The sequence below is a fragment of the Coptis chinensis genome, chromosome 2 (assembly GCF_015680905.1).
Source record: "Coptis chinensis isolate HL-2020 chromosome 2, ASM1568090v1, whole genome shotgun sequence".
Classification (NCBI taxonomy): domain Eukaryota; kingdom Viridiplantae; phylum Streptophyta; class Magnoliopsida; order Ranunculales; family Ranunculaceae; genus Coptis; species Coptis chinensis.
The window spans coordinates 36,680,276-36,690,571 of NC_141457.1; positions in this window are offsets into that span (position 1 = coordinate 36,680,276).

Consider the following 10,296-nt stretch of genomic DNA (forward strand, 5'->3'; position numbering starts at 1 on the left):
GCTATTCAAAGAGAGGGTGCGCCATAAAATTTAAGTAGGGTAGAGGGTGGGTCTGTACCCTGTCTAACTTTCGAGTTCCAGCTTCAAAACCAAAGCGCTTAAAGAATTTGCCTGTGAAGGGCGCAGGTCGCACTTGTGCCTGAGGCAATTTCCAGTGAGTTGACCGCGGGGGGTGCTCATAATTTTCATGTGAAAGGCGCAGGTCGCGCTCGTGCTTGAGGCGATTTCCAGTGAGTTGAGCGCGGGGGGCGCTCAGAATTTGCCTGACACGGGCGCAGGTCGTGCTCTTGCCTTTGGCAATGTCCAGTAAGTTTAACGTGCTTCAAAAAATTTGAAATTTTTACAGTAGTTTTCTAAGACGTGTATCAAGTAGTCTATAAAATTTCAGATCAATCGGAGCTATGAAAGTTCTTCTATGGCCCTTCAAAGTTTGTGAAACAGTTTTCGGACACAATACAAACAACCGAATGGTTAACCAATCAAAATAGAGCCAAAAATCTCCAAATTTTACTGGAGACTCCTAACAGATCCTACGTGTTCCTGTAAAAGTTTTAGAGCAATTGGAGTTCTACAAACCTTCCTTCTCGGCTGGTGTTCCAGAAATTAAGTGTTTGCAAAACTGCAGAAACACACTGAAAACAATCCACTAGTTAGGTAGTCAAAACAAATAAAAAACTCGTCAAATTTTTCCTGCAAACTCTTGACTTATGATAGATACTCTTTTAAAAAGTTTAAATTTTTTGGAACTTCCTAAGTAACCCTACTCGTCTGTTTTTCAAGAACTTATGGTTTGAAAACTGAAATGTAGTATTGTAAAGATCATATTAGTTCACTAGGTAAAACAACTAGGAAAATTCTGAAAACATTACAGTAAATCAATAACACCTTAACAATTACTCCTGTAAATTTTTAGAATTTTTTGAAATTTACAAATACCTTTACTGCAGTGTTTTCCTCTGTGAATCCGCAGCCCCTATGCCTAAAACAGTGAACAGTACCGAAAATACAAGAAATAAGAATGAAAAATTAAAAGGGTGGGTGGGTTGAGAATGGGGGATTGTCTCTTGGATTCAAGCAATTGAATTCTTGTCCTGAAAGAGTTTAAGATGGCAGCGACGCCATTTGATAATACAAAAGTTACGTGGACTAACTATCTATGCGTAAACACAATTAATCAATCCACATAAACAAGTCCTTACATCGATTAATATTCCTACTCTCAATTCATTATGCAATATATAAAAAGTACGGATTCGTTCCACTCATAAACTATCAAGACATAAATAGAATTCAACTAGTCAAACAAAAAGAACAATGATGAGAATAATTATAATAATATGAAAACAGTAATTTTAATAAGCTAAAATAGTGTTTATAATGATGAGAAGAATAATTATAGAGGGAAAATTCCACCATGCAATTCGATTGGCTATTAGTTAGTCATCAAATCGAATATTGATCCCTAGTAAATACCAAGTCCTCTCGAATCAAGGTTCCATTAGCATGAGAGTTTAGCTCTACCACAAATCTCTTTGATGGTGGCTCTAAACTCTAGTTCATTATTATGAGGTTTATCTCTAAACACTCATAATAATGAACTTGAAATTCTATTCTAAATAACAACTATTCTAACAAGCAATCATCCTCACGCGGCTTCTTTAACCTCCTCTAATGGAGGTTTTAGCTTTGCTTCATTGGATGAACAATATCAAAACAATAAGATGAAGACATTAAATTAAAGAGACAAGAATTGAATATTAAACTAAGGGTTTTTATTGAAGGATTTAATCGAGGCTACAAATTAAATTATTCTAACCTAAACTAAACTACAAAAGGAGAGAGATAGAGAAAACCCTAAACTATATTAAACTAAAGTGGGAGTAGCCAATCTTTGTTTTAGTCTTAACCCTCTTTATATAGGAGAAGGTTAGGTTACAATTTCATGTATGGGATTTTAGGCTAGGTTATGGACCCATAAATCAAGTCCATAACCCAATTGGGTAAATCCAAGATTTCCAATTCTGGACGTGTTACTATAGCACATGATTTTACCAACTTATACTACTCTGATCGAGTCAAGGCCTAGACTAGTGGAAAGAGCTTTCTGATCCGGTCATTTTGATATAAAATGGGCCTAATTCCGAGGCCTGAGTTCAAAGATATGGTCTTTTGAAGTTCTGTTGACTTTTATTTAGATTTCTAATCCGGTTTGACTTTTACTTAACAGCTTTGACTTGGGATTTTTCTCCATGAAACTTGAGATTTCTTCATAGCACTTTCATAGCAATCACTTTAGCTCCATTTAGCGCCTAATTAGTAATGAATTTACATTTATTCAACTCTGAAGCCTGAAATACTAAAAAGCACGTAATTAGTGATAAACCTATATTATTAATAACATAATTGGCTAAATAGAAATACTATTAAAGGGTTAAAACTACAGTTTTGGGCTCTTATCAAGTTCACCCAACTTCATCTACATAATCAATCAAAAGTCATATTTTCTATATTTTTTTCATTTTTCATTTTTTTCTTTATATCTCTATCTATTACAAATAAGTTCCACTGATTTATACTACTCGACTACAAAATCCGGATCTGTAGATCAACTAAACATTACAAAACAACTGAACTATGAAAAAACTGGACATCAATGTGGTGGTGGGAAGGCGTTAATTTGGCAAGGGGGCCGTCCAACGATTCAAAGAAAGTTTTGTCAGTTTTCAGGTCCTCTCCATCGTGTTGATCTTGAACCCTGATTTGCTAAAAGGTAAGTTAGTAATGAAAAACAACGAAACAAAACAACGAAAATTAGAAAAACAAGAAGTGAAAATGTGAGAGTGATGCTTCCTTCCTTAGATGCCCAACCAAGCATTCTTGCTCCTTCAACCATGACGGCGACACCATTTGATGTAGAATAATGATGAGTATCTCAAAGTTGTTTGATGTGGTTCACCATAGATTGTTTAGAGTTTGAATGTTTAGGAGTTGAAGAAAGGAAGGTATGATTTTTAGTTTAGGACTTATTACTAGTTTATGAAGAACATTGAAAAACTTAAGTTGTTTAAATGATTAAAATAAGATAAAATTGAAAGAAAATGATTGAAATGATTGATTGAAAGAAAGAACAACAAGAAAGAAGATTGATTGATTGAATAACAAAAGTAAATAACAAGATTGAAATGAAGAACAATAAAGTAAATGACTTGAAATGAAAAAGACTAGAAAATAAATCCTACATGACACTAGAATAAGTCTAGGTGCATTCTCTCTCCCTAACTTTTAGTTCTTATACCCCTACTTTATGCAAATGACTGATTTGCCCTTCTCCATTACACTTGAGACGTACACCTCATCATTTACTTTATGCTTTTGTTTTTTCTTTTCGCTTTTTGATTTCTTCTTGATCAAGATAGGTTTTAGAGAAAGCTATCTTTTGAGTTGAGGACATCTATCTCTGGTCTTCTGAGTTGAGGACTTTGACTTTTAGCTCTTTGGTTATGAGTCCTTGACCTTTGACCTTTGACTTTGACTTTTGAATTTTTTAGCACTTTTTCATAATAGCTTCGGGTCTTCATAATAAGAGTGATTAAGGCTCCTTTTGGTGCTAAGAAGCAGCTTTTATGATAAGTGCTCTGAATTTCTCTGTAACCTGAAAAAGGCAATAAAAGCTATGAGTTGTCTTTTCATTAAGCGTAAGAAGGGTTGTAATGCAGTAATATAAGGGTAATAAAATGTACATTTGGGAGCTAATCATGTCATCGGATTGAAACTAACTAAATTAATACTAGAAAACATAATGAAAAAGACAAGAATTTAATTGAAGAACTAAAACTTTTTATTGATAGGTTCTAATGGAGGCTACAATTATAAAACTAATTCTAACCCTAAACTAAACTAAACTAATTAAAGACTAAGGGGAGGAAGAAGAGGATAATAGAGTTTAGCCTTAACCCTCTTTATATAGGAGAGGGTTAGGATTACATTTTCATGCATGGACCAAAATGGGGACTTTGTGCCTCTAATGTAAGCCCAAAGTCCATTAGGTTAAGTCTAAAGAGGTTATTGTTACTGAAATTTACTTCAGTACCCTTTTTCATTCACTTTTACAGCTCTGATTAGGGCAAGGCCGGGTCCATTGGAAAGCTTATTCCGAAGTAGTCGTTTTGACATAAATTAGGCCCAATTATGAGGCCCGAGTTTAAAGATACGTCCTTTTGAAGTTTTGATGGATTTTGTCCCTTTTCTACCCGAATTGACTTTGACTTCCCAACTTTGATTGGACTTGAAAATGTTTTTTCTTCTTGATTCTTGGGTTTTAAACATAGAACTGTTCTAGCAATCATCTTGACTCGTTTTACATGCAAAAATGGCGTCTTTAAGCACATAAACAACTTCAAGACGTGAAATACACAAAAACACGTAAACAATACTAACTCTTATTTATTATAAATATAATTGACCTAAATATAATACTATTAAGGGGTTTAAACTACACTTTTTGGTGCTTATCAAATAGCGCCACTTGTAACGTCGTCTTCCTTGTTTTAGCTGAGGGACGTTTGCATTATGACCTTCCCCAGACCATAGTGTCTAGTCTAGCACGAGCTCATAGCTTGCGGCATAAGTTTCTTCTTATGCCCGTCATGGTTTGTCGCATTATGCTATTTTACTTCCCTAAATTCTCTAGCCGCTTCATGGATTGGATTAGGGTGGACATTATGCGACCAACCAATTGCATCGTATGCTCTCTACGTATTATGGTTTGGCCGGGGCATCGTCTACAACCTCATTAGATTGTCCCCTACATCCCATCAGACCAAGTAGTGCTTAATAGGTTAGCAATAGTAGATGATACATGGTGTAAGGTGATCAGGTCCCAAATGTGCATTTTATTACCCTTATATTACTGCATTACAGCTCTTCTTACATTTAATGAAAAGATAACTCATAGCTTTTGCTGTCTTTTTCATGTTATAGAGAATTTTAGACCACTTATCATAAAAGCTGCTTCTTAGCACCAAAAGGAGCCTTAATCACGCTTATTATGAAGACCAAAAGCTACTATGAAAAAGTGCTGAAAAAATCAAAGTCAAATGTCATAGTCAAAGGTCAAAACCCTCAACTCAGAAGACCAGAGATGGAGGCCAGACCCTTATCTCAAAATATGGCATTCTCCAAAACCTATCTTGGTCAAGAAGAAATCAAAAAGCAAAAGGAAAAGCAAAAGCATAAAGTGAAGTGTAAGGTGTCTCAAATGTAATAGAGAAGGGCAAATCTGTAAAAGGCATAAAGTAGGGGGATATAATCTAAAAGTGAAGGAGAGAGAAATCATCCATTGCATTTAAGGTCCAAACCATTTGGTTTGTAGGAGTAGAATGCACCTAGACTTAATCTAGTGTCATGTAGGATTTAATTTCTAGTCATTTATTTTTCAAGTCTTTTTACTTTATTGTTCTTCATTTTCTTTTCATTTCAATCTTGTTATTTTGTTTATTTCAATCAATCAATCAATCTTTGTTGTTGTTCTTTGTTTCAAATCTTCATTTCAATACTTCCTTTCAATGTTTTCATGTAATTTCCATCTTCAACAACTTAAGTTTTCATGTTCTTCATTAGCTAAAAAAAACTAAACAAGTTCTACACTAAGAGTCTACCTTCCTTCTTCTTCAACTCCCACATTCAAACACTAAACAATCTAGGATGAACCACATTCAAATCAACTTTGAAGGTACTTCTACATACACTACTTCAAATGGCGCCGCCATCAGGGATTGAAGGAGCAAGAGTGCTTGGTTGAGCATCTAAGGAGGAAGCACCATTCTCACCATTCCATTTCTTTTCTTTTTTAAAAAATTTTTTTTTGTTGTTTTATTTTATTGTTTTTCATTACTGACTTAATTTTTTGCAAATCAGGGTTCGGGATCAACAAGCTAGAGAGGAGCTGAAGTTGGAAAAGAAAACCGACAAACTTTCACCGAAACTGGACGGGCAACCGCCCAGGCACCTCAACATACACGTGTCCAGTTTTTTGCTAGTTTAGTTGTTTTTTGATGTATAGTTGAACTCTAGACCCGGATTTTGTAATAAAGTAAAATAAATCAGTGGAACTTGTTTGTAATAGTTAGAGATAAAAAGACAAACGAAAAAAAAAATAGGAAAAATGGTTTTTGATTGATTTTTGTGGATGAACATGAGTTGAACTTGGTTGAAGTTGTATACTTACCAAGGGATTTGAGTTTTCATTGCCTTGGGAAGTTCGAGTGTGCGAGGCAAGTCATGAATCATTGCTCTCACACTTTGAATCAACTTGGTAATCAACACTCTAAGTCTATTTAACTCTAGTTAATCTAGATTATCAATCTAAACTAGTTAATCTATTAGATTAGTATAGTATTATTTTAGTTTTAAGTTTTGGGCCCTTGAAGGAAAAGTTGTTTAATTATCGAAAACCCGATTTGTGGGCTTTTTAAGTGAACCTTTATTGTAACTTAAAACAAGGTAAAGCTTGTAAGGTTGGGCCTGATTCTCAGATCACGCGCCAACCGATGTCGTCTTCTCCTCAAGCAGCGTGTAAGCGCGGCTTGAGAGGTAAATTCTAAACCTTCTCGAAGCCCAAGTAAGAGCATATCTTGTGTGTTCAAGCTTGCTTACATGATTGTTTAAAATTTAATTTTCGCACTGCAATTTACATTCGCGCATAAGGCTGAACCCGAGCCACATAACAACCATTGAGAAGTCATTCCCCAATGTAGGTAAAACATACGTTGTTTGATTCTTGAAGCCCTAGACCAAAAGAAATGAATTAGAATCATTCAACTAGAGCCCAAAATAGTCACGCTCCTCCAGAAAAGGACAAAAATATAGTCACGAGGATTTAGAGTAATCAGTTACCAGATTCCGGTGGACCAACTGCCTTCCTCACCCTCCTCCCCCAGATTTATCGTGAGTGAGATTCTTGGTAGCACACCACTTGGTGAAGTGACTGCCTACTCTTCTGAGACGTGTAGTAGAGCCATCCTAGTCTCGCACCCAATTGTTCCCTTGAACAGGGCATAGTAAATTATATACCAAAGAAAAGTTTTCAAAACTCCATACTTGCAAAAATGAATTTCGATTTCTTGAGCATACATTGCACCGTTTGCGCATGTTAGGATAGTTTTGGGATCTTGATAAACGTGCATGATATTGCGTTCAAGCACTATTGGTATTAGCAAGAATAAAACTTACTCATGTAGGAGAGCACGTCGTCCTAGAAAATCTCCTGTTTCTAGTTCTCCATCTACTAAGATGGCTGACAAAGTAGTGCAAGCTGAAGAACCTCTCTACAACTTATACACACCATTGCAAGATGGGCCTACATCTTGTATACGACTTACACCGCTCACGAACGATTTTCGCATCCCACCAAATGTGTTCAATCTTCTACCCATCTTCCACGGGTTAGAACACGAGTTACCGTATGAGCATCTACACCGGATACATGAAGTATGTAATACTTTTCAATTTTTCATCATCCGGGCGTCACCTACGATTAGGTTAAGCTACGAATGTTTCCTGTCACTCTAGCTGGTAAGAGTCACACTTGGCTTCTTTCACAGAAGGCCGACTCTTTCGATACATGGGAAAATGTTGTGTTCTCCTTCATGAAGAAGTACTTTCCGCCAAATAAAACATAAGAGATAAGAAACAAGATACAGTACTTCAGACAGAGTCCGAGTGAGACATTTTCCGAAGTATGGGATAGATTCTTTGACCTACTCCATTCATGTCCTCACCATAAACTAGAAAAATCCACTTTTGTCCAATGTTTCTTCAATGATCTTCTCCCATAACACAAAGTAACCCTAGACATCATGAGTAATGGTAATTTTTTGGATAGAGGTGCAACTGAAGCCTTAACCTTTCTTGAAAACCAAGCTGAAAAGAGTACCTATTGGGGCGACATAAACAATTCCATAACAACCTAACCCAGTACATCTAAGGCTAGTGGTATTTTTAAGGTGAAATCAGATCTAGAAATCAAAACCCTCACAAGAAAGATAGATGCCCTCACAACCAAACAAAAAGACCAAACCCCTCATCCTGTCATGAACATAAATACCTCACCATGCAATTTCTGTCTAAGTCTAAATCATATAGATGCCACCTGTCCCTTGATCACAAATCTATCATCACTTCAGCCATAAGAAGTATGTGCTTTCAATGTACCAAATGCACCATGGAGACAACATCCAAACTTCGCATGGACGAACATTCAACAAAACCAACAACCTCCAGATTTCAACAAACCACCAAATACATTCAGACAAGGTACCTACAACAATCAGAATAGAGCATTGGTTCCATCCCAGTTGAACCAAAACTTTCAAAACCCGGCCACCTATCAACAACGAAAGAGACCTAGTTCCCATTACACCATCAACTAGTGTCCAAACAGATAAGCCCACCGAAATAATGCTATCTGTTGTGCAACAACAGACCAAAATCCTAACATCCATGCAACAATCTCTGAACTTGTTAGCTCAAGATAAAAACCATAAAGGTGTGTTTCCATGACAAGCTATTCCAAACCCTAAACCAACAAACACAGCCTTTGAAGCAACAAGTGACCTGAACGAAGCTGGAGCACTAAAAACTCTTTTTTATTCATCCCATCTATGAGGATTAAATCCTCTTTTCTGATGTATTCCTTTTCCATTCCATCTTTTGCTTTAAGGGAATACATCAATAAGGTAACCGGACCTCTCCACTATGAGGGTATGGTTGTAAGTGCTGGAGCCTTAGTCTACAGTATATCTCGCATATTCTTTGTAAAACACTTTTACTCGTCGTTTGAGTAGTGTTCCCCTATGGAGCGAGTATACAATTTTTCTTTTCTTTATTTTACATTTCTTTTTCAAAAATAGTTGTTTTCTTTGTTCTATTAATGATAGATTCTCGATACATCAATAGTTAAGTGATTTTTCAAAAACAAAACAGGCAATGGATTTTACACAGACTAACCCCTAGAATAACGCAATCTAGGGGCAGTTTAAGATCAACTTTGCTTACTAAGGGTCGCCTATATCACTGAGCTATTCGCCCAGGTCAGGACATTCCATGTCTTGCGCAGTAAATCCCCCAACTCGCGTAGCTGAAGCTCTGTCTGTCTAGATTGGGGTCGCCACAGAGTCGACATGAAAGTTGCCTAAGATTATCCGCTATGGTTTGTTTTCAAGTAGTAGTATCTAGAATCACAACTTTTGAGTACGAGTTTCTTAAACCATCTCTCCATAGTTTTTAAAACTAGAGGATATAAAAATTAAAGTTATACACCCCAGAGTAACCGAAATGATACCAGATTCACGTATAAATTTATCTTCTTGTTAAAACCTCTATATGGTTAGAGATATATTTTGATTGAGAAAACCAACTAAAAAAAAAACGAGGTGTCTCCAAACGAGAATTAAACAAGTAGAGTAACCCAAAGTGATACTATTCTCTGTTTAATTCTATCTTTTGCCTCCACCTCTCTATTTTCTCTCGAGAATCTGACGTTACAAGACTCAAATTTGTACAAAATCTTCAAAATTTTCCTTTCTTAAAAATATTTTCCCTTCCGTCTTAAATTTTTTTCCGCCTTCTCAATCTCTTACTTTTATGAAAAACTTTTCAAAAATGTCTTCTGTAGCAAACAAAAACCCTCCACCTAGCAAGACTAGATGGATAAGTTTCAATGATCATGTGCAAGCACTTCCTAGAGAACTACAGCTGAAGATATGGACACATATACCGAAAATCATTCTGGTTTAAGTAAGAGTTTATACACACGTAAGAGACGAGCTATGAGAGAAGGCTGGTGCTCGAATTGTCAAACATCAACTTGCCCCGGTCTTCAGCCTTATAGTGAAAATTTAGTTTTTAAGGTTTTCATGTGTCAGCCACCTGCTCATTGAGCACAGCTTAGGAGAGTAATCCAGCCGTCTGGTTAGGATTGACTCAAATTTTCAAAAACTTTAAGTCTTGGGAATCTGACTTAAAACGACCCACCTTTTTAAATTTCAGTCAAACTTATTCAAAACCCAAAAAAATTAATTAAAATTTCCTTATATTATATGTACATATTTCCCTGCAGTTCCTTCTTGTTTCTTTCCATCATCTGTTTTTCATCCACCGTTGGATGTGAGTGTACCTTATACCATTACATTGCATTTTCGATGTTAATCGTTTTGGTACCTCACGAGTCAAGATCAGACAAGAAACGAAGCACGGATTGGCTCTTGAAGTTGGCAAGGCACTGAGGACAAGATCAGA